We start from the raw sequence: 25,301 nt of genomic DNA on the forward strand, positions 1-25,301 counted from the left end.
ACCCCTCCCTTCCCCGCGTCCAAAGCCAAAGGCCAGGGGGAGAAAAGTAAAGAAGCAAATGCCCCACGCCCCCACAAAAGGCCTACAGCACCCGGTATTCCCAGGCGGTCTCCCATCCAAGTACTAACCAGGCCCGACCCTGCTTAGCTTCCGAGATCAGACGAGATCGGGCGCGTTCAGGGTGGTATGGCCGTAGACGGAGGCGCGGCTCTCCCGCCGCCCTCAAGAAGTGGCCCGGCCGCCCGCGGCCAGCCCCGTCCGCCCGCGCCCCCGCCCCCGCTGGCCCCGACGCCTGCCCTCCCGCACCGCACCGCGCACGGCTGCTCCGCTGCACAGCCCGCCTGCGCCCGGATCCCGGATGGGCGCACACAAGGCCACCCAGGGCGGGCGCAGGCGCGCGGCTGTGGCTGCACGGCTCCCAGTGTGTGCGCCCGCCTACCGGCCGCAGGGGCTCCCAGTGCCTGCGTGTGAGCCTGTGAGCCGCCGGAGGGCGGGACAGCCGCGCGCGCGCGCGCGCGCACACACACACACACGCACCCGCGCCTTAGGGACAGGGTCGGGCGCCTCCGGTGGGGCCCCGCTGCGAGTGGCCGCGGTTCTGGGAGCAGGTGTGCGCGGCAGGGGGCGGAGCGTGGCCGTGGGGTCCGCGGCCCACGCCGGGGAGGCCCCGGGAGCAGCTTTGCCCAGCGCCCCCGGACCCTGTCTGTCGGCCTGCCCCTGCGCGGTGCGCGGGTCCGCTTCCGCGTGGCGGACGGGTTCGTGGTGCCTTTGGCCAGGCGGGCGCCGGGGCTCTCCTGCGGGCTCTTGCCCAGGGCGCCGCCAAGGACCGGGTGCGGGGGCGGGCCCAGCGCCTTTGGGAATCGCAAGATGGGGGACTCCCGTCGCGTGGGCCAGGAGATCCGGGTGCCCCCGGCCTCAGTGCTCGCCCGACGGTGCTCTCTGCACCCGGGCTCCCACGGAGCCTCGCGTGGGTGCGTGCGCGCCGGCCGGCCGGCCGGGGTGCGCCTTGGGGCCCCCCACCCCCCGCGGCTTCCGGCGGGGCTCCCCTCTGGGTCTCTCGGGAGGGTTGAATGAAGGACAGGGGACAGCTCGCCCCCGCCTCCCGGTGAGCGCGGGCGCGCGCGTTGTGTGTGTGTGTCTGGGGGGGGGCGCGCTGTGGGCCTGGGGTGGGTGCAGGTGAGGGGCACGCTGGCAGGGGCGCTGGGAGCTGGGCGCGGGGGGAGCGGCCACTGGGACCGCCACCTCGGGGAGGAGCAGGGGCCGCCCGGGGCCCCCACTCAGCCCCTCACCACCGCCACCCCCGCGGCCCCGCTCCCTGCACAGCCCCGCCCCCACCGCGTTCCCCCACCCTCCCCGTGAGGATGTCCCTGCGGGACGGGAGCCCCCGGCGTACTCCTTTATGCCCCAGGAGGCCCCCCCAAGCCCCCGGGCGGCTGGCCGAGCGGCCCCGCCCCGCCCTGGCCCTCGGCAAGGCGTTGGGGCCGGCCGGCCGGCCGGGAGCCGGGGCAGGCAGGCCCTGGAGAGGGGCTGGGCGCGGGGCTGGACGGTCTTGGTGAGGAGCTGTGGGAGGGGGCGGGGAGGGCAGTGGGCAGGGGTGGGAGCTCAGGCCAGCCTCAGGCAGCCCAGGCCTGGGGGCCGGGCGCAGGGGAGTGGCAGGGCACCTGGGCACCTGGGTTGTGGGGGCCCGGAGGCTATGGGCAGGACCAGGGCCAGGGGCTAGGGCCCAGCCCCCCACCCCTCCCTTCCCCGCGTCCAAAGCCAAAGGCCAGGGGGAGAAAAGTAAAGAAGCAAATGCCCCACGCCCCCACAAAAGGCCTACAGCACCCGGTATTCCCAGGCGGTCTCCCATCCAAGTACTAACCAGGCCCGACCCTGCTTAGCTTCCGAGATCAGACGAGATCGGGCGCGTTCAGGGTGGTATGGCCGTAGACGGAGGCGCGGCTCTCCCGCCGCCCTCAAGAAGTGGCCCGGCCGCCCGCGGCCAGCCCCGTCCGCCCGCGCCCCCGCCCCCGCCCCCGCTGGCCCCGACGCCTGCCCTCCCGCACCGCACCGCGCACGGCTGCTCCGCTGCACAGCCCGCCTGCGCCCGGATCCCGGATGGGCGCACACAAGGCCACCCAGGGCGGGCGCAGGCGCGCGGCTGTGGCTGCACGGCTCCCAGTGTGTGCGCCCGCCCACCGGCCGCAGGGGCTCCCAGTGCCTGCGTGTGAGCCTGTGAGCCGCCGGAGGGCGGGACAGCCGCGCGCGCGCACACTCACCCACACGCACCCGCGCCTTAGGGACAGGGTCGGGGCGCCTCCGGTGGGGCCCCGCTGCGAGTGGCCGCGGTTCTGGGAGCAGGTGTGCGCGGCAGGGGGCGGAGCGTGGCCGTGGGGTCCGCGGCCCACGCCGGGGAGGCCCCGGGAGCAGCTTTGCCCAGCGCCCCCGGACCCTGTCTGTCGGCCTGCCCCTGCGCGGTGCGCGGGTCCGCTTCCGCGTGGCGGACGGGTTCGTGGTGCCTTTGGCCAGGCGGGCGCCGGGGCTCTCCTGCGGGCTCTTGCCCAGGGCGCCGCCAAGGGCCGGGTGCGGGGGCGGGCCCAGCGCCTTTGGGAATCGCAAGATGGGGGACTCCCGTCGCGTGGGCCAGGAGATCCGGGTGCCCCCGGCCTCAGTGCTCGCCCGACGGTGCTCTCTGCACCCGGGCTCCCACGGAGCCTCGCGTGGGTGCGTGCGCGCCGGCCGGCCGGCCGGGGTGCGCCTTGGGGCCCCCCACCCCCCGCGGCTTCCGGCGGGGCTCCCCTCTGGGTCTCTCGGGAGGGTTGAATGAAGGACAGGGGACAGCTCGCCCCCGCCTCCCGGTGAGCGCGGGCGCGCGCGTTGTGTGTGTGTGTCTGGGGGGGGGCGCGCTGTGGGCCTGGGGTGGGTGCAGGTGAGGGGCACGCTGGCAGGGGCGCTGGGAGCTGGGCGCGGGGGGAGCGGCCACTGGGACCGCCACCTCGGGGAGGAGCAGGGGCCGCCCGGGGCCCCCACTCAGCCCCTCACCACCGCCACCCCCGCGGCCCCGCTCCCTGCACAGCCCCGCCCCCACCGCGTTCCCCCACCCTCCCCGTGAGGATGTCCCTGCGGGACGGGAGCCCCCGGCGTACTCCTTTATGCCCCAGGAGGCCCCCCCAAGCCCCCGGGCGGCTGGCCGAGCGGCCCCGCCCCGCCCTGGCCCTCGGCAAGGCGTTGGGGCCGGCCGGCCGGCCGGGAGCCGGGGCAGGCAGGCCCTGGAGAGGGGCTGGGCGCGGGGCTGGACGGTCTTGGTGAGGAGCTGTGGGAGGGGGCGGGGAGGGCAGTGGGCAGGGGTGGGAGCTCAGGCCAGCCTCAGGCAGCCCAGGCCTGGGGGCCGGGCGCAGGGGAGTGGCAGGGCACCTGGGCACCTGGGTTGTGGGGGCCCGGAGGCTATGGGCAGGACCAGGGCCAGGGGCTAGGGCCCAGCCCCCCACCCCTCCCTTCCCCGCGTCCAAAGCCAAAGGCCAGGGGGAGAAAAGTAAAGAAGCAAATGCCCCACGCCCCCACAAAAGGCCTACAGCACCCGGTATTCCCAGGCGGTCTCCCATCCAAGTACTAACCAGGCCCGACCCTGCTTAGCTTCCGAGATCAGACGAGATCGGGCGCGTTCAGGGTGGTATGGCCGTAGACGGAGGCGCGGCTCTCCCGCCGCCCTCAAGAAGTGGCCCGGCCGCCCGCGGCCAGCCCCGTCCGCCCGCGCCCCCGCCCCCGCTGGCCCCGACGCCTGCCCTCCCGCACCGCACCGCGCACGGCTGCTCCGCTGCACAGCCCGCCTGCGCCCGGATCCCGGATGGGCGCACACAAGGCCACCCAGGGCGGGCGCAGGCGCGCGGCTGTGGCTGCACGGCTCCCAGTGTGTGCGCCCGCCTACCGGCCGCAGGGGCTCCCAGTGCCTGCGTGTGAGCCTGTGAGCCGCCGGAGGGCGGGACAGCCGCGCGCGCGCGCGCGCGCACACACACACACACGCACCCGCGCCTTAGGGACAGGGTCGGGCGCCTCCGGTGGGGCCCCGCTGCGAGTGGCCGCGGTTCTGGGAGCAGGTGTGCGCGGCAGGGGGCGGAGCGTGGCCGTGGGGTCCGCGGCCCACGCCGGGGAGGCCCCGGGAGCAGCTTTGCCCAGCGCCCCCGGACCCTGTCTGTCGGCCTGCCCCTGCGCGGTGCGCGGGTCCGCTTCCGCGTGGCGGACGGGTTCGTGGTGCCTTTGGCCAGGCGGGCGCCGGGGCTCTCCTGCGGGCTCTTGCCCAGGGCGCCGCCAAGGACCGGGTGCGGGGGCGGGCCCAGCGCCTTTGGGAATCGCAAGATGGGGGACTCCCGTCGCGTGGGCCAGGAGATCCGGGTGCCCCCGGCCTCAGTGCTCGCCCGACGGTGCTCTCTGCACCCGGGCTCCCACGGAGCCTCGCGTGGGTGCGTGCGCGCCGGCCGGCCGGCCGGGGTGCGCCTTGGGGCCCCCCACCCCCCGCGGCTTCCGGCGGGGCTCCCCTCTGGGTCTCTCGGGAGGGTTGAATGAAGGACAGGGGACAGCTCGCCCCCGCCTCCCGGTGAGCGCGGGCGCGCGCGTTGTGTGTGTGTGTCTGGGGGGGGGCGCGCTGTGGGCCTGGGGTGGGTGCAGGTGAGGGGCACGCTGGCAGGGGCGCTGGGAGCTGGGCGCGGGGGGAGCGGCCACTGGGACCGCCACCTCGGGGAGGAGCAGGGGCCGCCCGGGGCCCCCACTCAGCCCCTCACCACCGCCACCCCCGCGGCCCCGCTCCCTGCACAGCCCCGCCCCCACCGCGTTCCCCCACCCTCCCCGTGAGGATGTCCCTGCGGGACGGGAGCCCCCGGCGTACTCCTTTATGCCCCAGGAGGCCCCCCCAAGCCCCCGGGCGGCTGGCCGAGCGGCCCCGCCCCGCCCTGGCCCTCGGCAAGGCGTTGGGGCCGGCCGGCCGGCCGGGAGCCGGGGCAGGCAGGCCCTGGAGAGGGGCTGGGCGCGGGGCTGGACGGTCTTGGTGAGGAGCTGTGGGAGGGGGCGGGGAGGGCAGTGGGCAGGGGTGGGAGCTCAGGCCAGCCTCAGGCAGCCCAGGCCTGGGGGCCGGGCGCAGGGGAGTGGCAGGGCACCTGGGCACCTGGGTTGTGGGGGCCCGGAGGCTATGGGCAGGACCAGGGCCAGGGGCTAGGGCCCAGCCCCCCACCCCTCCCTTCCCCGCGTCCAAAGCCAAAGGCCAGGGGGAGAAAAGTAAAGAAGCAAATGCCCCACGCCCCCACAAAAGGCCTACAGCACCCGGTATTCCCAGGCGGTCTCCCATCCAAGTACTAACCAGGCCCGACCCTGCTTAGCTTCCGAGATCAGACGAGATCGGGCGCGTTCAGGGTGGTATGGCCGTAGACGGAGGCGCGGCTCTCCCGCCGCCCTCAAGAAGTGGCCCGGCCGCCCGCGGCCAGCCCCGTCCGCCCGCGCCCCCGCCCCCGCCCCCGCTGGCCCCGACGCCTGCCCTCCCGCACCGCACCGCGCACGGCTGCTCCGCTGCACAGCCCGCCTGCGCCCGGATCCCGGATGGGCGCACACAAGGCCACCCAGGGCGGGCGCAGGCGCGCGGCTGTGGCTGCACGGCTCCCAGTGTGTGCGCCCGCCCACCGGCCGCAGGGGCTCCCAGTGCCTGCGTGTGAGCCTGTGAGCCGCCGGAGGGCGGGACAGCCGCGCGCGCGCACACTCACCCACACGCACCCGCGCCTTAGGGACAGGGTCGGGGCGCCTCCGGTGGGGCCCCGCTGCGAGTGGCCGCGGTTCTGGGAGCAGGTGTGCGCGGCAGGGGGCGGAGCGTGGCCGTGGGGTCCGCGGCCCACGCCGGGGAGGCCCCGGGAGCAGCTTTGCCCAGCGCCCCCGGACCCTGTCTGTCGGCCTGCCCCTGCGCGGTGCGCGGGTCCGCTTCCGCGTGGCGGACGGGTTCGTGGTGCCTTTGGCCAGGCGGGCGCCGGGGCTCTCCTGCGGGCTCTTGCCCAGGGCGCCGCCAAGGGCCGGGTGCGGGGGCGGGCCCAGCGCCTTTGGGAATCGCAAGATGGGGGACTCCCGTCGCGTGGGCCAGGAGATCCGGGTGCCCCCGGCCTCAGTGCTTGCCCGACGGTGCTCTCTGCACCCGGGCTCCCACGGAGCCTCGCGTGGGTGCGTGCGCGCCGGCCGGCCGGCCGGGGTGCGCCTTGGGGCCCCCCACCCCCCGCGGCTTCCGGCGGGGCTCCCCTCTGGGTCTCTCGGGAGGGTTGAATGAAGGACAGGGGACAGCTCGCCCCCGCCTCCCGGTGAGCGCGGGCGCGCGCGTTGTGTGTGTGTGTCTGGGGGGGGGCGCGCTGTGGGCCTGGGGTGGGTGCAGGTGAGGGGCACGCTGGCAGGGGCGCTGGGAGCTGGGCGCGGGGGGAGCGGCCACTGGGACCGCCACCTCGGGGAGGAGCAGGGGCCGCCCGGGGCCCCCACTCAGCCCCTCACCACCGCCACCCCCGCGGCCCCGCTCCCTGCACAGCCCCGCCCCCACCGCGTTCCCCCACCCTCCCCGTGAGGATGTCCCTGCGGGACGGGAGCCCCCGGCGTACTCCTTTATGCCCCAGGAGGCCCCCCCAAGCCCCCGGGCGGCTGGCCGAGCGGCCCCGCCCCGCCCTGGCCCTCGGCAAGGCGTTGGGGCCGGCCGGCCGGCCGGGAGCCGGGGCAGGCAGGCCCTGGAGAGGGGCTGGGCGCGGGGCTGGACGGTCTTGGTGAGGAGCTGTGGGAGGGGGCGGGGAGGGCAGTGGGCAGGGGTGGGAGCTCAGGCCAGCCTCAGGCAGCCCAGGCCTGGGGGCCGGGCGCAGGGGAGTGGCAGGGCACCTGGGCACCTGGGTTGTGGGGGCCCGGAGGCTATGGGCAGGACCAGGGCCAGGGGCTAGGGCCCAGCCCCCCACCCCTCCCTTCCCCGCGTCCAAAGCCAAAGGCCAGGGGGAGAAAAGTAAAGAAGCAAATGCCCCACGCCCCCACAAAAGGCCTACAGCACCCGGTATTCCCAGGCGGTCTCCCATCCAAGTACTAACCAGGCCCGACCCTGCTTAGCTTCCGAGATCAGACGAGATCGGGCGCGTTCAGGGTGGTATGGCCGTAGACGGAGGCGCGGCTCTCCCGCCGCCCTCAAGAAGTGGCCCGGCCGCCCGCGGCCAGCCCCGTCCGCCCGCGCCCCCGCCCCCGCCCCCGCTGGCCCCGACGCCTGCCCTCCCGCACCGCACCGCGCACGGCTGCTCCGCTGCACAGCCCGCCTGCGCCCGGATCCCGGATGGGCGCACACAAGGCCACCCAGGGCGGGCGCAGGCGCGCGGCTGTGGCTGCACGGCTCCCAGTGTGTGCGCCCGCCCACCGGCCGCAGGGGCTCCCAGTGCCTGCGTGTGAGCCTGTGAGCCGCCGGAGGCCGGGACAGCCGCGCGCGCGCGCACACACCCACACGCACCCGCGCCTTAGGGACAGGGTCGGGGCGCCTCCGGTGGGGCCCCGCTGCGAGTGGCCGCGGTTCTGGGAGCAGGTGTGCGCGGCAGGGGGCGGAGCGTGGCCGTGGGGTCCGCGGCCCACGCCGGGGAGGCCCCGGGAGCAGCTTTGCCCAGCGCCCCCGGACCCTGTCTGTCGGCCTGCCCCTGCGCGGTGCGCGGGTCCGCTTCCGCGTGGCGGACGGGTTCGTGGTGCCTTTGGCCAGGCGGGCGCCGGGGCTCTCCTGCGGGCTCTTGCCCAGGGCGCCGCCAAGGGCCGGGTGCGGGGGCGGGCCCAGCGCCTTTGGGAATCGCAAGATGGGGGACTCCCGTCGCGTGGGCCAGGAGATCCGGGTGCCCCCGGCCTCAGTGCTCGCCCGACGGTGCTCTCTGCACCCGGGCTCCCACGGAGCCTCGCGTGGGTGCGTGCGCGCCGGCCGGCCGGCCGGGGTGCGCCTTGGGGCCCCCCACCCCCCGCGGCTTCCGGCGGGGCTCCCCTCTGGGTCTCTCGGGAGGGTTGAATGAAGGACAGGGGACAGCTCGCCCCCGCCTCCCGGTGAGCGGGGGCGCGCGCGTTGTGTGTGTGTGTGTGGGGGGGGCGCGCTGTGGGCCTGGGGTGGGTGCAGGTGAGGGGCACGCTGGCAGGGGCGCTGGGAGCTGGGCGCGGGGGCAGCGGCCACTGGGACCGCCACCTCGGGGAGGAGCAGGGGCCGCCCGGGGCCCCCACTCAGCCCCTCACCACCGCCACCCCCGCGGCCCCGCTCCCTGCACAGCCCCGCCCCCACCGCGTTCCCCCACCCTCCCCGTGAGGATGTCCCTGCGGGACGGGAGCCCCCGGCGTACTCCTTTATGCCCCAGGAGGCCCCCCCAAGCCCCCGGGCGGCTGGCCGAGCGGCCCCGCCCCGCCCTGGCCCTCAGCAAGGCCTTGGGGCCGGCCGGCCGGCCGGCCGGGAGCCGGGGCAGGCAGGCCCTGGAGAGGGGCTGGGCGCGGGGCTGGACGGTCTTGGTGAGGAGCTGTGGGAGGGGGCGGGGAGGGCAGTGGGCAGGGGTGGGAGCTCAGGCCAGCCTCAGGCAGCCCAGGCCTGGGGGCCGGGCGCAGGGGAGTGGCAGGGCACCTGGGCACCTGGGTTGTGGGGGCCCGGAGGCTATGGGCAGGACCAGGGCCAGGGGCTAGGGCCCAGCCCCCCACCCCTCCCTTCCCCGCGTCCAAAGCCAAAGGCCAGGGGGAGAAAAGTAAAGAAGCAAATGCCCCACGCCCCCACAAAAGGCCTACAGCACCCGGTATTCCCAGGCGGTCTCCCATCCAAGTACTAACCAGGCCCGACCCTGCTTAGCTTCCGAGATCAGACGAGATCGGGCGCGTTCAGGGTGGTATGGCCGTAGACGGAGGCGCGGCTCTCCCGCCGCCCTCAAGAAGTGGCCCGGCCGCCCGCGGCCAGCCCCGTCCGCCCGCGCCCCCGCCCCCGCCCCCGCTGGCCCCGACGCCTGCCCTCCCGCACCGCACCGCGCACGGCTGCTCCGCTGCACAGCCCGCCTGCGCCCGGATCCCGGATGGGCGCACACAAGGCCACCCAGGGCGGGCGCAGGCGCGCGGCTGTGGCTGCACGGCTCCCAGTGTGTGCGCCCGCCCACCGGCCGCAGGGGCTCCCAGTGCCTGCGTGTGAGCCTGTGAGCCGCCGGAGGGCGGGACAGCCGCGCGCGCGCACACTCACCCACACGCACCCGCGCCTTAGGGACAGGGTCGGGGCGCCTCCGGTGGGGCCCCGCTGCGAGTGGCCGCGGTTCTGGGAGCAGGTGTGCGCGGCAGGGGGCGGAGCGTGGCCGTGGGGTCCGCGGCCCACGCCGGGGAGGCCCCGGGAGCAGCTTTGCCCAGCGCCCCCGGACCCTGTCTGTCGGCCTGCCCCTGCGCGGTGCGCGGGTCCGCTTCCGCGTGGCGGACGGGTTCGTGGTGCCTTTGGCCAGGCGGGCGCCGGGGCTCTCCTGCGGGCTCTTGCCCAGGGCGCCGCCAAGGGCCGGGTGCGGGGGCGGGCCCAGCGCCTTTGGGAATCGCAAGATGGGGGACTCCCGTCGCGTGGGCCAGGAGATCCGGGTGCCCCCGGCCTCAGTGCTCGCCCGACGGTGCTCTCTGCACCCGGGCTCCCACGGAGCCTCGCGTGGGTGCGTGCGCGCCGGCCGGCCGGCCGGGGTGCGCCTTGGGGCCCCCCACCCCCCGCGGCTTCCGGCGGGGCTCCCCTCTGGGTCTCTCGGGAGGGTTGAATGAAGGACAGGGGACAGCTCGCCCCCGCCTCCCGGTGAGCGCGGGCGCGCGCGTTGTGTGTGTGTGTCTGGGGGGGGGCGCGCTGTGGGCCTGGGGTGGGTGCAGGTGAGGGGCACGCTGGCAGGGGCGCTGGGAGCTGGGCGCGGGGGGAGCGGCCACTGGGACCGCCACCTCGGGGAGGAGCAGGGGCCGCCCGGGGCCCCCACTCAGCCCCTCACCACCGCCACCCCCGCGGCCCCGCTCCCTGCACAGCCCCGCCCCCACCGCGTTCCCCCACCCTCCCCGTGAGGATGTCCCTGCGGGACGGGAGCCCCCGGCGTACTCCTTTATGCCCCAGGAGGCCCCCCCAAGCCCCCGGGCGGCTGGCCGAGCGGCCCCGCCCCGCCCTGGCCCTCGGCAAGGCGTTGGGGCCGGCCGGCCGGCCGGGAGCCGGGGCAGGCAGGCCCTGGAGAGGGGCTGGGCGCGGGGCTGGACGGTCTTGGTGAGGAGCTGTGGGAGGGGGCGGGGAGGGCAGTGGGCAGGGGTGGGAGCTCAGGCCAGCCTCAGGCAGCCCAGGCCTGGGGGCCGGGCGCAGGGGAGTGGCAGGGCACCTGGGCACCTGGGTTGTGGGGGCCCGGAGGCTATGGGCAGGACCAGGGCCAGGGGCTAGGGCCCAGCCCCCCACCCCTCCCTTCCCCGCGTCCAAAGCCAAAGGCCAGGGGCAGAAAAGTAAAGAAGCAAATGCCCCACGCCCCCACAAAAGGCCTACAGCACCCGGTATTCCCAGGCGGTCTCCCATCCAAGTACTAACCAGGCCCGACCCTGCTTAGCTTCCGAGATCAGACGAGATCGGGCGCGTTCAGGGTGGTATGGCCGTAGACGGAGGCGCGGCTCTCCCGCCGCCCTCAAGAAGTGGCCCGGCCGCCCGCGGCCAGCCCCGTCCGCCCGCGCCCCCGCCCCCGCCCCCGCTGGCCCCGACGCCTGCCCTCCCGCACCGCACCGCGCACGGCTGCTCCGCTGCACAGCCCGCCTGCGCCCGGATCCCGGATGGGCGCACACAAGGCCACCCAGGGCGGGCGCAGGCGCGCGGCTGTGGCTGCACGGCTCCCAGTGTGTGCGCCCGCCCACCGGCCGCAGGGGCTCCCAGTGCCTGCGTGTGAGCCTGTGAGCCGCCGGAGGGCGGGACAGCCGCGCGCGCGCACACTCACCCACACGCACCCGCGCCTTAGGGACAGGGTCGGGGCGCCTCCGGTGGGGCCCCGCTGCGAGTGGCCGCGGTTCTGGGAGCAGGTGTGCGCGGCAGGGGGCGGAGCGTGGCCGTGGGGTCCGCGGCCCACGCCGGGGAGGCCCCGGGAGCAGCTTTGCCCAGCGCCCCCGGACCCTGTCTGTCGGCCTGCCCCTGCGCGGTGCGCGGGTCCGCTTCCGCGTGGCGGACGGGTTCGTGGTGCCTTTGGCCAGGCGGGCGCCGGGGCTCTCCTGCGGGCTCTTGCCCAGGGCGCCGCCAAGGGCCGGGTGCGGGGGCGGGCCCAGCGCCTTTGGGAATCGCAAGATGGGGGACTCCCGTCGCGTGGGCCAGGAGATCCGGGTGCCCCCGGCCTCAGTGCTCGCCCGACGGTGCTCTCTGCACCCGGGCTCCCACGGAGCCTCGCGTGGGTGCGTGCGCGCCGGCCGGCCGGCCGGGGTGCGCCTTGGGGCCCCCCACCCCCCGCGGCTTCCGGCGGGGCTCCCCTCTGGGTCTCTCGGGAGGGTTGAATGAAGGACAGGGGACAGCTCGCCCCCGCCTCCCGGTGAGCGCGGGCGCGCGCGTTGTGTGTGTGTGTCTGGGGGGGGGCGCGCTGTGGGCCTGGGGTGGGTGCAGGTGAGGGGCACGCTGGCAGGGGCGCTGGGAGCTGGGCGCGGGGGGAGCGGCCACTGGGACCGCCACCTCGGGGAGGAGCAGGGGCCGCCCGGGGCCCCCACTCAGCCCCTCACCACCGCCACCCCCGCGGCCCCGCTCCCTGCACAGCCCCGCCCCCACCGCGTTCCCCCACCCTCCCCGTGAGGATGTCCCTGCGGGACGGGAGCCCCCGGCGTACTCCTTTATGCCCCAGGAGGCCCCCCCAAGCCCCCGGGCGGCTGGCCGAGCGGCCCCGCCCCGCCCTGGCCCTCGGCAAGGCGTTGGGGCCGGCCGGCCGGCCGGGAGCCGGGGCAGGCAGGCCCTGGAGAGGGGCTGGGCGCGGGGCTGGACGGTCTTGGTGAGGAGCTGTGGGAGGGGGCGGGGAGGGCAGTGGGCAGGGGTGGGAGCTCAGGCCAGCCTCAGGCAGCCCAGGCCTGGGGGCCGGGCGCAGGGGAGTGGCAGGGCACCTGGGCACCTGGGTTGTGGGGGCCCGGAGGCTATGGGCAGGACCAGGGCCAGGGGCTAGGGCCCAGCCCCCCACCCCTCCCTTCCCCGCGTCCAAAGCCAAAGGCCAGGGGGAGAAAAGTAAAGAAGCAAATGCCCCACGCCCCCACAAAAGGCCTACAGCACCCGGTATTCCCAGGCGGTCTCCCATCCAAGTACTAACCAGGCCCGACCCTGCTTAGCTTCCGAGATCAGACGAGATCGGGCGCGTTCAGGGTGGTATGGCCGTAGACGGAGGCGCGGCTCTCCCGCCGCCCTCAAGAAGTGGCCCGGCCGCCCGCGGCCAGCCCCGTCCGCCCGCGCCCCCGCCCCCGCTGGCCCCGACGCCTGCCCTCCCGCACCGCACCGCGCACGGCTGCTCCGCTGCACAGCCCGCCTGCGCCCGGATCCCGGATGGGCGCACACAAGGCCACCCAGGGCGGGCGCAGGCGCGCGGCTGTGGCTGCACGGCTCCCAGTGTGTGCGCCCGCCTACCGGCCGCAGGGGCTCCCAGTGCCTGCGTGTGAGCCTGTGAGCCGCCGGAGGGCGGGACAGCCGCGCGCGCGCGCGCGCGCACACACACACACACGCACCCGCGCCTTAGGGACAGGGTCGGGCGCCTCCGGTGGGGCCCCGCTGCGAGTGGCCGCGGTTCTGGGAGCAGGTGTGCGCGGCAGGGGGCGGAGCGTGGCCGTGGGGTCCGCGGCCCACGCCGGGGAGGCCCCGGGAGCAGCTTTGCCCAGCGCCCCCGGACCCTGTCTGTCGGCCTGCCCCTGCGCGGTGCGCGGGTCCGCTTCCGCGTGGCGGACGGGTTCGTGGTGCCTTTGGCCAGGCGGGCGCCGGGGCTCTCCTGCGGGCTCTTGCCCAGGGCGCCGCCAAGGGCCGGGTGCGGGGGCGGGCCCAGCGCCTTTGGGAATCGCAAGATGGGGGACTCCCGTCGCGTGGGCCAGGAGATCCGGGTGCCCCCGGCCTCAGTGCTCGCCCGACGGTGCTCTCTGCACCCGGGCTCCCACGGAGCCTCGCGTGGGTGCGTGCGCGCCGGCCGGCCGGCCGGGGTGCGCCTTGGGGCCCCCCACCCCCCGCGGCTTCCGGCGGGGCTCCCCTCTGGGTCTCTCGGGAGGGTTGAATGAAGGACAGGGGACAGCTCGCCCCCGCCTCCCGGTGAGCGCGGGCGCGCGCGTTGTGTGTGTGTGTCTGGGGGGGGGCGCGCTGTGGGCCTGGGGTGGGTGCAGGTGAGGGGCACGCTGGCAGGGGCGCTGGGAGCTGGGCGCGGGGGGAGCGGCCACTGGGACCGCCACCTCGGGGAGGAGCAGGGGCCGCCCGGGGCCCCCACTCAGCCCCTCACCACCGCCACCCCCGCGGCCCCGCTCCCTGCACAGCCCCGCCCCCACCGCGTTCCCCCACCCTCCCCGTGAGGATGTCCCTGCGGGACGGGAGCCCCCGGCGTACTCCTTTATGCCCCAGGAGGCCCCCCCAAGCCCCCGGGCGGCTGGCCGAGCGGCCCCGCCCCGCCCTGGCCCTCGGCAAGGCCTTGGGGCCGGCCGGCCGGCCGGGAGCCGGGGCAGGCAGGCCCTGGAGAGGGGCTGGGCGCGGGGCTGGACGGTCTTGGTGAGGAGCTGTGGGAGGGGGCGGGGAGGGCAGTGGGCAGGGGTGGGAGCTCAGGCCAGCCTCAGGCAGCCCAGGCCTGGGGGCCGGGCGCAGGGGAGTGGCAGGGCACCTGGGCACCTGGGTTGTGGGGGCCCGGAGGCTATGGGCAGGACCAGGGCCAGGGGCTAGGGCCCAGCCCCCCACCCCTCCCTTCCCCGCGTCCAAAGCCAAAGGCCAGGGGGAGAAAAGTAAAGAAGCAAATGCCCCACGCCCCCACAAAAGGCCTACAGCACCCGGTATTCCCAGGCGGTCTCCCATCCAAGTACTAACCAGGCCCGACCCTGCTTAGCTTCCGAGATCAGACGAGATCGGGCGCGTTCAGGGTGGTATGGCCGTAGACGGAGGCGCGGCTCTCCCGCCGCCCTCAAGAAGTGGCCCGGCCGCCCGCGGCCAGCCCCGTCCGCCCGCGCCCCCGCCCCCGCTGGCCCCGACGCCTGCCCTCCCGCACCGCACCGCGCACGGCTGCTCCGCTGCACAGCCCGCCTGCGCCCGGATCCCGGATGGGCGCACACAAGGCCACCCAGGGCGGGCGCAGGCGCGCGGCTGTGGCTGCACGGCTCCCAGTGTGTGCGCCCGCCTACCGGCCGCAGGGGCTCCCAGTGCCTGCGTGTGAGCCTGTGAGCCGCCGGAGGGCGGGACAGCCGCGCGCGCGCGCGCGCGCACACACACACACACGCACCCGCGCCTTAGGGACAGGGTCGGGCGCCTCCGGTGGGGCCCCGCTGCGAGTGGCCGCGGTTCTGGGAGCAGGTGTGCGCGGCAGGGGGCGGAGCGTGGCCGTGGGGTCCGCGGCCCACGCCGGGGAGGCCCCGGGAGCAGCTTTGCCCAGCGCCCCCGGACCCTGTCTGTCGGCCTGCCCCTGCGCGGTGCGCGGGTCCGCTTCCGCGTGGCGGACGGGTTCGTGGTGCCTTTGGCCAGGCGGGCGCCGGGGCTCTCCTGCGGGCTCTTGCCCAGGGCGCCGCCAAGGGCCGGGTGCGGGGGCGGGCCCAGCGCCTTTGGGAATCGCAAGATGGGGGACTCCCGTCGCGTGGGCCAGGAGATCCGGGTGCCCCCGGCCTCAGTGCTCGCCCGACGGTGCTCTCTGCACCCGGGCTCCCACGGAGCCTCGCGTGGGTGCGTGCGCGCCGGCCGGCCGGCCGGGGTGCGCCTTGGGGCCCCCCACCCCCCGCGGCTTCCGGCGGGGCTCCCCTCTGGGTCTCTCGGGAGGGTTGAATGAAGGACAGGGGACAGCTCGCCCCCGCCTCCCGGTGAGCGCGGGCGCGCGCGTTGTGTGTGTGTGTCTGGGGGGGGGCGCGCTGTGGGCCTGGGGTGGGTGCAGGTGAGGGGCACGCTGGCAGGGGCGCTGGGAGCTGGGCGCGGGGGGAGCGGCCACTGGGACCGCCACCTCGGGGAGGAGCAGGGGCCGCCCGGGGCCCCCACTCAGCCCCTCACCACCGCCACCCCCGCGGCCCCGCTCCCTGCACAGCCCCGCCCCCACCGCGTTCCCCCACCCTCCCCGTGAGGATGTCCCTGCGGGACGGGAGCCCCCGGCGTACTCCTTTATGCCCCAGGAGGCCCCCCCAAGCCCCCGGGCGGCTGGCCGAGCGGCCCCGCCCCGCCCTGGCCCTCGGCAAGGCCTTGGGGCCGGCCGGCCGGCCGGGAGCCGGGGCAGGCAGGCCCTGGAGAGGGGCTGGGCGCGGGGCTGGACGGTCTTGGTGAGGAGCTGTGGGAGGGGGCGGGGAGGGCAGTGGGCAGGGGTGGGAGCTCAGGCCAGCCTCAGGCAGCCCAGGCCTGGGGGCCGGGCGCAGGGGAGTGGCAGGGCACCTGGGCACCTGGGTTGTGGGGGCCCGGAGGCTATGGGCAGGACCAGGGCCAGGGGCTAGGGCCCAGCCCCCCACCCCTCCCTTCCCCGCGTCCAAAGCCAAAGGCCAGGGGGAGAAAAGTAAAGAAGCAAATGCCCCACGCCCCCACAAAAGGCCTACAGCACCCGGTATTCCCAGGCGGTCTCCCATCCAAGTACTAACCAGGCCCGACCCTGCTTAGCTTCCGAGATCAGACGAGATCGGGCGCGTTCAGGGTGGTATGGCCGTAGACGGAGGCGCGGCTCTCCCGCCGCCCTCAAGAAGTGGCCCGGCCGCCCGCGGCCAGCCCCGTCCGCCCGCGCCCCCGCCCCCGCTGGCCCCGACGCCTGCCCTCCCGCACCGCACCGCGCACGGCTGCTCCGCTGCACAGCCCGCCTGCGCCCGGATCCCGGATGGGCGCACACAAGGCCACCCAGGGCGGGCGCAGGCGCGCGGCTGTGGCTGCACGGCTCCCAGTGTGTGCGCCCGCCTACCGGCCGCAGGGGCTCCCAGTGCCTGCGTGTGAGCCTGTGAGCCGCCGGAGGGCGGGACAGCCGCGCGCGCGCGCGCGCGCACACACACACACACGCACCCGCGCCTTAGGGACAGGGTCGGGCGCCTCCGGTGGGGCCCCGCTGCGAGTGGCCGCGGTTCTGGGAGCAGGTGTGCGCGGCAGGGGGCGGAGCGTGGCCGTGGGGTCCGCGGCCCACGCCGGGGAGGCCCCGGGAGCAGCTTTGCCCAGCGCCCCCGGACCCTGTCTGTCGGCCTGCCCCTGCGCGGTGCGCGGGTCCGCTTCCGCGTGGCGGACGGGTTCGTGGTGCCTTTGGCCAGGCGGGCGCCGGGGCTCTCCTGCGGGCTCTTGCCCAGGGCGCCGCCAAGGGCCGGGTGCGGGGGCGGGCCCAGCGCCTTTGGGAATCGCAAGATGGGGGACTCCCGTCGCGTGGGCCAGGAGATCCGGGTGCCCCCGGCCTCAGTGCTCGCCCGACGGTGCTCTCTGCACCCGGGCTCCCACGGAGCCTCGCGTGGGTGCGTGCGCGCCGGCCGGCCGGCCGGGGTGCGCCTTGGGGCCCCCCACCCCCCGCGGCTTCCGGCGGGGCTCCCCTCTGGGTCTCTCGGGAGGGTTGAATGAAGGACAGGGGACAGCTCGCCCCCGCCTCCCGGTGAGCGCGGGCGCGCGCGTTGTGTGTGTGTGTCTGGGGGGGGGCGCGCTGTGGGCCTGGGGTGGGTGCAGGTGAGGGGCACGCTGGCAGGGGCGCTGGGAGCTGGGCGCGGGGGGAGCGGCCACTGGGACCGCCACCTCGGGGAGGAGCAGGGGCCGCCCGGGGCCCCCACTCAGCCCCTCACCACCGCCACCCCCGCGGCCCCGCTCCCTGCACAGCCCCGCCCCCACCGCGTTCCCCCACCCTCCCCGTGAGGATGTCCCTGCGGGACGGGAGCCCCCGGCGTACTCCTTTATGCCCCAGGAGGCCCCCCCAAGCCCCCGGGCGGCTGGCCGAGCGGCCCCGCCCCGCCCTGGCCCTCGGCAAGGCGTTGGGGCCGGCCGGCCGGCCGGGAGCCGGGGCAGGCAGGCCCTGGAGAGGGGCTGGGCGCGGGGCTGGACGGTCTTGGTGAGGAGCTGTGGGAGGGGGCGGGGAGGGCAGTGGGCAGGGGTGGGAGCTCAGGCCAGCCTCAGGCAGCCCAGGCCTGGGGGCCGGGCGCAGGGGAGTGGCAGGGCACCTGGGCACCTGGGTTGTGGGGGCCCGGAGGCTATGGGCAGGACCAGGGCCAGGGGCTAGGGCCCAGCCCCCCACCCCTCCCTTCCCCGCGTCCAAAGCCAAAGGCCAGGGGGAGAAAAGTAAAGAAGCAAATGCCCCACGCCCCCACAAAAGGCCTACAGCACCCGGTATTCCCAGGCGGTCTCCCATCCAAGTACTAACCAGGCCCGACCCTGCTTAGCTTCCGAGATCAGACGAGATCGGGCGCGTTCAGGGTGGTATGGCCGTAGACGGAGGCGCGGCTCTCCCGCCGCCCTCAAGAAGTGGCCCGGCCGCCCGCGGCCAGCCCCGTCCGCCCGCGCCCCCGCCCCCGCTGGCCCCGACGCCTGCCCTCCCGCACCGCACCGCGCACGGCTGCTCCGCTGCACAGCCCGCCTGCGCCCGGATCCCGGATGGGCGCACACAAGGCCACCCAGGGCGGGCGCAGGCGCGCGGCTGTGGCTGCACGGCTCCCAGTGTGTGCGCCCGCCTACCGGCCGCAGGGGCTCCCAGTGCCTGCGTGTGAGCCTGTGAGCCGCCGGAGGGCGGGACAGCCGCGCGCGCGCGCGCGCGCGCACACTCACACACACGCACCCGCGCCTTAGGGACAGGGTCGGGCGCCTCCGGTGGGGCCCCGCTGCGAGTGGCCGCGGTTCTGGGAGCAGGTGTGCGCGGCAGGGGGCGGAGCGTGGCCGTGGGGTCCGCGGCCCACGCCGGGGAGGCCCCGGGAGCAGCTTTGCCCAGCGCCCCCGGACCCTGTCTGTCGGCCTGCCCCTGCGCGGTGCGCGGGTCCGCTTCCGCGTGGCGGACGGGTTCGTGGTGCCTTTGGCCAGGCGGGCGCCGGGGCTCTCCTGCGGGCTCTTGCCCAGGGCGCCGCCAAGGGCCGGGTGCGGGGGCGGGCCCAGCGCCTTTGGGAATCGCAAGATGGGGGACTCCCGTCGCGTGGGCCAGGAGATCCGGGTGCCCCCGGCCTCAGTGCTCGCCCGACGGTGCTCTCTGCACCCGGGCTCCCACGGAGCCTCGCGTGGGTGCGTGCTAGCCGGCCGGCCGGCCGGGGTGCGCCTTGGGGCCCCCCACCCCCCGCGTCTTCCGGCGGGGCTCCGCTCTGGGTCTCTCGGGAGGGTTGAATGAAGGACAGGGGACAGCTCGCCCCCACCTCCCGGTGAGCATGGGCGCGCGCGTTGTGTGTGTGTCTGGGGGGGGGCGCGCTGTGGGCCTGGGGTGGGTGCAGGTGAGGGGCACGCTGGCAGGGGCGCTGGGAGCTGGGCGCGGGGGGAGCGGCCACTGGGACCGCCACCTCGGGGAGGAGCAGGGGCCGCCCGGGGCCCCCACTCAGCCCCTCACCACCGCCACCCCCGCGGCCCCGCTCCCTGCACAGCCCCGCCCCCACCGCGTTCCCCCACCCTCCCCGTGAGGATGTCCCTGCGGGACGGGAGCCCCCGGCGTACTCCTTTATGCCCCAGGAGGCCCCCCCAAGCCCCCGGGCGGCTGGCCGAGCGGCCCCGCCCCGCCCTGGCCCTCGGCAAGGCGTTGGGGCCGGCCGGCCGGCCGGGAGCCGGGGCAGGCAGGCCCTGGAGAGGGGCTGGGCGCGGGGCTGGACGGTCTTGGTGAGGAGCTGTGGGAGGGGGCGGGGAGGGCAGTGGGCAGGGGTGGGAGCTCAGGCCAGCCTCAGGCAGCCCAGGCCTGGGGGCCGGGCGCAGGGGAGTGGCAGGGCACCTGGGCACCTGGGTTGTGGGGGCCCGGAGGCTATGGGCAGGACCAGGGCCAGGGGCTAGGGCCCAGCCCCCCACCCCTCCCTTCCCCGCGTCCAAAGCCAAAGGCCAGGGGGAGAAAAGTAAAGAAGCAAATGCCCCACGCCCCCACAAAAGGCCTACAGCACCCGGTATTCCCAGGCGGTCTCCCATCCAAGTACTAACCAGGCCCGACCCTGCTTAGCTTCCGAGATCAGACGAGATCGGGCGCGTTCAGGGTGGTATGGCCATAGACGGAGGCGCGGCTCTCCCGCCGCCCTCAAGAAGTGGCCCGGCCGCCCGCGGCCAGCCCCGTCCGCCCGCGCCCCCGCCCCCGCTGGCCCCGACGCCTGCCCTCCCGCACCGCACCGCGCACGGCTGCTCCGCTGCACAGCCCGCCTGCGCCCGGATCCCGGATGGGCGCACACAAGGCCACCCAGGGCGGGCGCAGGCGCGCGGCTGTGGCTGCACGGCTCCCAGTGTGTGCGCCCGCCTACCGGCCGCAGGGGCTCCCAGTGCCTGCGTGTGAGCCTGTGAGCCGCCGGAGGGCGGGACAGCCGCGCGCGCGCGCGCGCGCACACTCACACACACGCACCCGCGCCTTAGGGACAGGGTCGGGCGCCTCCGGTGGGGCCCCGCTGCGAGTGGCCGCGGTTCTGGGAGCAGGTGTGCGCGGCAGGGGGCGGAGCGTGGCCGTGGGGTCCGCGGCCCACGCCGGGGAGGCCCCGGGAGCAGCTTTGCCCAGCGCCCCCGGACCCTGTCTGTCGGCCTGCCCCTGCGCGGTGCGCGGGTCCGCTTCCGCGTGGCGGACGGGTTCGTGGTGCCTTTGGCCAGGCGGGCGCCGGGGCTCTCCTGCGGGCTCTTGCCCAGGGCGCCGCCAAGGGCCGGGTGCGGGGGCGGGCCCAGCGCCTTTGGGAATCGCAAGATGGGGGACTCCCGTCGCGTGGGCCAGGAGATCCGGGTGCCCCCGGCCTCAGTGCTCGCCCGACGGTGCTCTCTGCACCCGGGCTCCCACGGAGCCTCGCGTGGGTGCGTGCGCGCCGGCCGGCCGGCCGGGGTGCGCCTTGGGGCCCCCCACCCCCCGCGGCTTCCGGCGGGGCTCCCCTCTGGGTCTCTCGGGAGGGTTGAATGAAGGACAGGGGACAGCTCGCCCCCGCCTCCCGGTGAGCGCGGGCGCGCGCGTTGTGTGTGTGTGTCTGGGGGGGGGCGCGCTGTGGGCCTGGGGTGGGTGCAGGTGAGGGGCACGCTGGCAGGGGCGCTGGGAGCTGGGCGCGGGGGGAGCGGCCACTGGGACCGCCACCTCGGGGAGGAGCAGGGGCCGCCCGGGGCCCCCACTCAGCCCCTCACCACCGCCACCCCCGCGGCCCCGCTCCCTGCACAGCCCCGCCCCCACCGCGTTCCCCCACCCTCCCCGTGAGGATGTCCCTGCGGGACGGGAGCCCCCGGCGTACTCCTTTATGCCCCAGGAGGCCCCCCCAAGCCCCCGGGCGGCTGGCCGAGCGGCCCCGCCCCGCCCTGGCCCTCGGCAAGGCGTTGGGGCCGGCCGGCCGGCCGGGAGCCGGGGCAGGCAGGCCCTGGAGAGGGGCTGGGCGCGGGGCTGGACGGTCTTGGTGAGGAGCTGTGGGAGGGGGCGGGGAGGGCAGTGGGCAGGGGTGGGAGCTCAGGCCAGCCTCAGGCAGCCCAGGCCTGGGGGCCGGGCGCAGGGGAGTGGCAGGGCACCTGGGCACCTGGGTTGTGGGGGCCCGGAGGCTATGGGCAGGACCAGGGCCAGGGGCTAGGGCCCAGCCCCCCACCCCTCCCTTCCCCGCGTCCAAAGCCAAAGGCCAGGGGGAGAAAAGTAAAGAAGCAAATGCCCCACGCCCCCACAAAAGGCCTACAGCACCCGGTATTCCCAGGCGGTCTCCCATCCAAGTACTAACCAGGCCCGACCCTGCTTAGCTTCCGAGATCAGACGAGATCGGGCGCGTTCAGGGTGGTATGGCCGTAGACGGAGGCGCGGCTCTCCCGCCGCCCTCAAGAAGTGGCCCGGCCGCCCGCGGCCAGCCCCGTCCGCCCGCGCCCCCGCCCCCGCTGGCCCCGACGCCTGCCCTCCCGCACCGCACCGCGCACGGCTGCTCCGCTGCACAGCCCGCCTGCGCCCGGATCCCGGATGGGCGCACACAAGGCCACCCAGGGCGGGCGCAGGCGCGCGGCTGTGGCTGCACGGCTCCCAGTGTGTGCGCCCGCCTACCGGCCGCAGGGGCTCCCAGTGCCTGCGTGTGAGCCTGTGAGCCGCCGGAGGGCGGGACAGCCGCGCGCGCGCGCGCGCGCGCACACTCACACACACGCACCCGCGCCTTAGGGACAGGGTCGGGCGCCTCCGGTGGGGCCCCGCTGCGAGTGGCCGCGGTTCTGGGAGCAGGTGTGCGCGGCAGGGGGCGGAGCGTGGCCGTGGGGTCCGCGGCCCACGCCGGGGAGGCCCCGGGAGCAGCTTTGCCCAGCGCCCCCGGACCCTGTCTGTCGGCCTGCCCCTGCGCGGTGCGCGGGTCCGCTTCCGCGTGGCGGACGGGTTCGTGGTGCCTTTGGCCAGGCGGGCGCCGGGGCTCTCCTGCGGGCTCTTGCCCAGGGCGCCGCCAAGGGCCGGGTGCGGGGGCGGGCCCAGCGCCTTTGGGAATCGCAAGATGGGGGACTCCCGTCGCGTGGGCCAGGAGATCCGGGTGCCCCCGGCCTCAGTGCTCGCCCGACGGTGCTCTCTGCACCCGGGCTCCCACGGAGCCTCGCGTGGGTGCGTGCTAGCCGGCCGGCCGGCCGGGGTGCGCCTTGGGGCCCCCCACCCCCCGCGTCTTCCGGCGGGGCTCCGCTCTGGGTCTCTCGGGAGGGTTGAATGAAGGACAGGGGACAGCTCGCCCCCACCTCCCGGTGAGCATGGGCGCGCGCGTTGTGTGTGTGTCTGGGGGGGGGCGCGCTGTGGGCCTGGGGTGGGTGCAGGTGAGGGGCACGCTGGCAGGGGCGCTGGGAGCTGGGCGCGGGGGGAGCGGCCACTGGGACCGCCACCTCGGGGAGGAGCAGGGGCCGCCCGGGGCCCCCACTCAGCCCCTCACCACCGCCACCCCCGCGGCCCCGCTCCCTGCACAGCCCCGCCCCCACCGCGTTCCCCCACCCTCCCCGTGAGGATGTCCCTGCGGGACGGGAGCCCCCGGCGTACTCCTTTATGCCCCAGGAGGCCCCCCCAAGCCCCCGGGCGGCTGGCCGAGCGGCCCCGCCCCGCCCTGGCCCTCGGCAAGGCGTTGGGGCCGGCCGGCCGGCCGGGAGCCGGGGCAGGCAGGCCCTGGAGAGGGGCTGGGCGCGGGGCTGGACGGTCTTGGTGAGGAGCTGTGGGAGGGGGCGGGGAGGGCAGTGGGCAGGGGTGGGAGCTCAGGCCAGCCTCAGGCAGCCCAGGCCTGGGGGCCGGGCGCAGGGGAGTGGCAGGGCACCTGGGCACCTGGGTTGTGGGGGCCCGGAGGCTATGGGCAGGACCAGGGCCAGGGGCTAGGGCCCAGCCCCCCACCCCTCCCTTCCCCGCGTCCAAAGCCAAAGGCCAGGGGGAGAAAAGTAAAGAAGCAAATGCCCCACGCCCCCACAAAAGGCCTACAGCACCCGGTATTCCCAGGCGGTCTCCCATCCAAGTACTAACCAGGCCCGACCCTGCTTAGCTTCCGAGATCAGACGAGATCGGGCGCGTTCAGGGTGGTATGGCCATAGACGGAGGCGCGGCTCTCCCGCCGCCCTCAAGAAGTGGCCCGGCCGCCCGCGGCCAGCCCCGTCCGCCCGCGCCCCCGCCCCCGCTGGCCCCGACGCCTGCCCTCCCGCACCGCACCGCGCACGGCTGCTCCGCTGCACAGCCCGCCTGCGCCCGGATCCCGGATGGGCGCACACAAGGCCACCCAGGGCGGGCGCAGGCGCGCGGCTGTGGCTGCACGGCTCCCAGTGTGTGCGCCCGCCTACCGGCCGCAGGGGCTCCCAGTGCCTGCGTGTGAGCCTGTGAGCCGCCGGAGGGCGGGACAGCCGCGCGCGCGCGCGCGCGCACACTCACACACACGCACCCGCGCCTTAGGGACAGGGTCGGGCGCCTCCGGTGGGGCCCCGCTGCGAGTGGCCGCGGTTCTGGGAGCAGGTGTGCGCGGCAGGGGGCGGAGCGTGGCCGTGGGGTCCGCGGCCCACGCCGGGGAGGCCCCGGGAGCAGCTTTGCCCAGCGCCCCCGGACCCTGTCTGTCGGCCTGCCCCTGCGCGGTGCGCGGGTCCGCTTCCGCGTGGCGGACGGGTTCGTGGTGCCTTTGGCCAGGCGGGCGCCGGGGCTCTCCTGCGGGCTCTTGCCCAGGGCGCCGCCAAGGGCCGGGTGCGGGGGCGGGCCCAGCGCCTTTGGGAATCGCAAGATGGGGGACTCCCGTCGCGTGGGCCAGGAGATCCGGGTGCCCCCGGCCTCAGTGCTCGCCCGACGGTGCTCTCTGCACCCGGGCTCCCACGGAGCCTCGCGTGGGTGCGTGCGCGCCGGCCGGCCGGCCGGGGTGCGCCTTGGGGCCCCCCACCCCCCGCGGCTTCCGGCGGGGCTCCCCTCTGGGTCTCTCGGGAGGGTTGAATGAAGGACAGGGGACAGCTCGCCCCCGCCTCCCGGTGAGCGCGGGCGCGCGCGTTGTGTGTGTGTGTCTGGGGGGGGGCGCGCTGTGGGCCTGGGGTGGGTGCAGGTGAGGGGCACGCTGGCAGGGGCGCTGGGAGCTGGGCGCGGGGGGAGCGGCCACTGGGACCGCCACCTCGGGGAGGAGCAGGGGCCGCCCGGGGCCCCCACTCAGCCCCTCACCACCGCCACCCCCGCGGCCCCGCTCCCTGCACAGCCCCGCCCCCACCGCGTTCCCCCACCCTCCCCGTGAGGATGTCCCTGCGGGACGGGAGCCCCCGGCGTACTCCTTTATGCCCCAGGAGGCCCCCCCAAGCCCCCGGGCGGCTGGCCGAGCGGCCCCGCCCCGCCCTGGCCCTCGGCAAGGCGTTGGGGCCGGCCGGCCGGCCGGGAGCCGGGGCAGGCAGGCCCTGGAGAGGGGCTGGGCGCGGGGCTGGACGGTCTTGGTGAGGAGCTGTGGGAGGGGGCGGGGAGGGCAGTGGGCAGGGGTGGGAGCTCAGGCCAGCCTCAGGCAGCCCAGGCCTGGGGGCCGGGCGCAGGGGAGTGGCAGGGCACCTGGGCACCTGGGTTGTGGGGGCCCGGAGGCTATGGGCAGGACCAGGGCCAGGGGCTAGGGCCCAGCCCCCACCCCTCCCTTCCCCGCGTCCAAAGCCAAAGGCCAGGGGGAGAAAAGTAAAGAAGCAAATGCCCCACGCCCCCACAAAAGGCCTACAGCACCCGGTATTCCCAGGCGGTCTCCCATCCAAGTACTAACCAGGCCCGACCCTGCTTAGCTTCCGAGATCAGACGAGATCGGGCGCGTTCAGGGTGGTATGGCCATAGACGGAGGCGCGGCTCTCCCGCCGCCCTCAAGAAGTGGCCCGGCCGCCCGCGGCCAGCCCCGTCCGCCCGCGCCCCCGCCCCCGCTGGCCCCGACGCCTGCCCTCCCGCACCGCACCGCGCACGGCTGCTCCGCTGCACAGCCCGCCTGCGCCCGGATCCCGGATGGGCGCACACAAGGCCACCCAGGGCGGGCGCAGGCGCGCGGCTGTGGCTGCACGGCTCCCAGTGTGTGCGCCCGCCTACCGGCCGCAGGGGCTCCCAGTGCCTGCGTGTGAGCCTGTGAGCCGCCGGAGGGCGGGACAGCCGCGCGCGCGCGCGCGCGCACACTCACACACACGCACCCGCGCCTTAGGGACAGGGTCGGGCGCCTCCGGTGGGGCCCCGCTGCGAGTGGCCGCGGTTCTGGGAGCAGGTGTGCGCGGCAGGGGGCGGAGCGTGGCCGTGGGGTCCGCGGCCCACGCCGGGGAGGCCCCGGGAGCAGCTTTGCCCAGCGCCCCCGGACCCTGTCTGTCGGCCTGCCCCTGCGCGGTGCGCGGGTCCGCTTCCGCGTGGCGGACGGGTTCGTGGTGCCTTTGGCCAGGCGGGCGCCGGGGCTCTCCTGCGGGCTCTTGCCCAGGGCGCCGCCAAGGGCCGGGTGCGGGGGCGGGCCCAGCGCCTTTGGGAATCGCAAGATGGGGGACTCCCGTCGCGTGGGCCAGGAGATCCGGGTGCCCCCGGCCTCAGTGCTCGCCCGACGGTGCTCTCTGCACCCGGGCTCCCACGGAGCCTCGCGTGGGTGCGTGCGCGCCGGCCGGCCGGCCGGGGTGCGCCTTGGGGCCCCCCACCCCCCGCGGCTTCCGGCGGGGC

The 25,301-nt window shown here is 76.6% G+C and overlaps 15 non-coding genes across 15 annotated transcripts; all 15 read right to left on the reverse strand.

Annotated features, from left to right (window-relative positions):
* Window positions 1-79: 79 nt before the first annotated feature.
* Window positions 80-198, reverse strand: LOC130023069 (5S ribosomal RNA). Its single transcript, XR_008792386.1, has one exon. It is a non-coding gene; the product is annotated as a 5S ribosomal RNA (ribosomal RNA).
* A 1,614-nt stretch (window positions 199-1,812) lies between these two features.
* On the reverse strand, window positions 1,813-1,931 carry LOC130023070 (5S ribosomal RNA). The gene has a single exon (XR_008792387.1). It is a non-coding gene; the product is annotated as a 5S ribosomal RNA (ribosomal RNA).
* A 1,613-nt stretch (window positions 1,932-3,544) lies between these two features.
* LOC130023072 (5S ribosomal RNA) lies at window positions 3,545-3,663 on the reverse strand. The gene has a single exon (XR_008792390.1). It is a non-coding gene; the product is annotated as a 5S ribosomal RNA (ribosomal RNA).
* A 1,614-nt stretch (window positions 3,664-5,277) lies between these two features.
* On the reverse strand, window positions 5,278-5,396 carry LOC130023073 (5S ribosomal RNA). The gene has a single exon (XR_008792391.1). It is a non-coding gene; the product is annotated as a 5S ribosomal RNA (ribosomal RNA).
* A 1,613-nt stretch (window positions 5,397-7,009) lies between these two features.
* LOC130023074 (5S ribosomal RNA) lies at window positions 7,010-7,128 on the reverse strand. Its single transcript, XR_008792392.1, has one exon. It is a non-coding gene; the product is annotated as a 5S ribosomal RNA (ribosomal RNA).
* Window positions 7,129-8,744: 1,616 nt separating this feature from the next.
* LOC130023075 (5S ribosomal RNA) lies at window positions 8,745-8,863 on the reverse strand. The gene has a single exon (XR_008792393.1). It is a non-coding gene; the product is annotated as a 5S ribosomal RNA (ribosomal RNA).
* A 1,613-nt stretch (window positions 8,864-10,476) lies between these two features.
* Window positions 10,477-10,595, reverse strand: LOC130023077 (5S ribosomal RNA). Its single transcript, XR_008792394.1, has one exon. It is a non-coding gene; the product is annotated as a 5S ribosomal RNA (ribosomal RNA).
* Window positions 10,596-12,208: 1,613 nt separating this feature from the next.
* LOC130023078 (5S ribosomal RNA) lies at window positions 12,209-12,327 on the reverse strand. Its single transcript, XR_008792395.1, has one exon. It is a non-coding gene; the product is annotated as a 5S ribosomal RNA (ribosomal RNA).
* Window positions 12,328-13,941: 1,614 nt separating this feature from the next.
* LOC130023079 (5S ribosomal RNA) lies at window positions 13,942-14,060 on the reverse strand. Its single transcript, XR_008792396.1, has one exon. It is a non-coding gene; the product is annotated as a 5S ribosomal RNA (ribosomal RNA).
* Window positions 14,061-15,674: 1,614 nt separating this feature from the next.
* LOC130023080 (5S ribosomal RNA) lies at window positions 15,675-15,793 on the reverse strand. Its single transcript, XR_008792397.1, has one exon. It is a non-coding gene; the product is annotated as a 5S ribosomal RNA (ribosomal RNA).
* Window positions 15,794-17,407: 1,614 nt separating this feature from the next.
* Window positions 17,408-17,526, reverse strand: LOC130023081 (5S ribosomal RNA). Its single transcript, XR_008792398.1, has one exon. It is a non-coding gene; the product is annotated as a 5S ribosomal RNA (ribosomal RNA).
* A 1,614-nt stretch (window positions 17,527-19,140) lies between these two features.
* LOC130023089 (5S ribosomal RNA) lies at window positions 19,141-19,259 on the reverse strand. The gene has a single exon (XR_008792405.1). It is a non-coding gene; the product is annotated as a 5S ribosomal RNA (ribosomal RNA).
* A 1,614-nt stretch (window positions 19,260-20,873) lies between these two features.
* LOC130023083 (5S ribosomal RNA) lies at window positions 20,874-20,992 on the reverse strand. Its single transcript, XR_008792400.1, has one exon. It is a non-coding gene; the product is annotated as a 5S ribosomal RNA (ribosomal RNA).
* A 1,614-nt stretch (window positions 20,993-22,606) lies between these two features.
* LOC130023090 (5S ribosomal RNA) lies at window positions 22,607-22,725 on the reverse strand. Its single transcript, XR_008792406.1, has one exon. It is a non-coding gene; the product is annotated as a 5S ribosomal RNA (ribosomal RNA).
* A 1,613-nt stretch (window positions 22,726-24,338) lies between these two features.
* LOC130023091 (5S ribosomal RNA) lies at window positions 24,339-24,457 on the reverse strand. The gene has a single exon (XR_008792407.1). It is a non-coding gene; the product is annotated as a 5S ribosomal RNA (ribosomal RNA).
* Between the last annotated feature and the right edge of the window lie 844 nt (window positions 24,458-25,301).

This window comes from Sorex fumeus, unplaced genomic scaffold (assembly GCF_029834395.1).
Source record: "Sorex fumeus unplaced genomic scaffold, SorFum_2.1 ptg000021l, whole genome shotgun sequence".
Lineage (NCBI taxonomy): Eukaryota > Metazoa > Chordata > Mammalia > Eulipotyphla > Soricidae > Sorex > Sorex fumeus.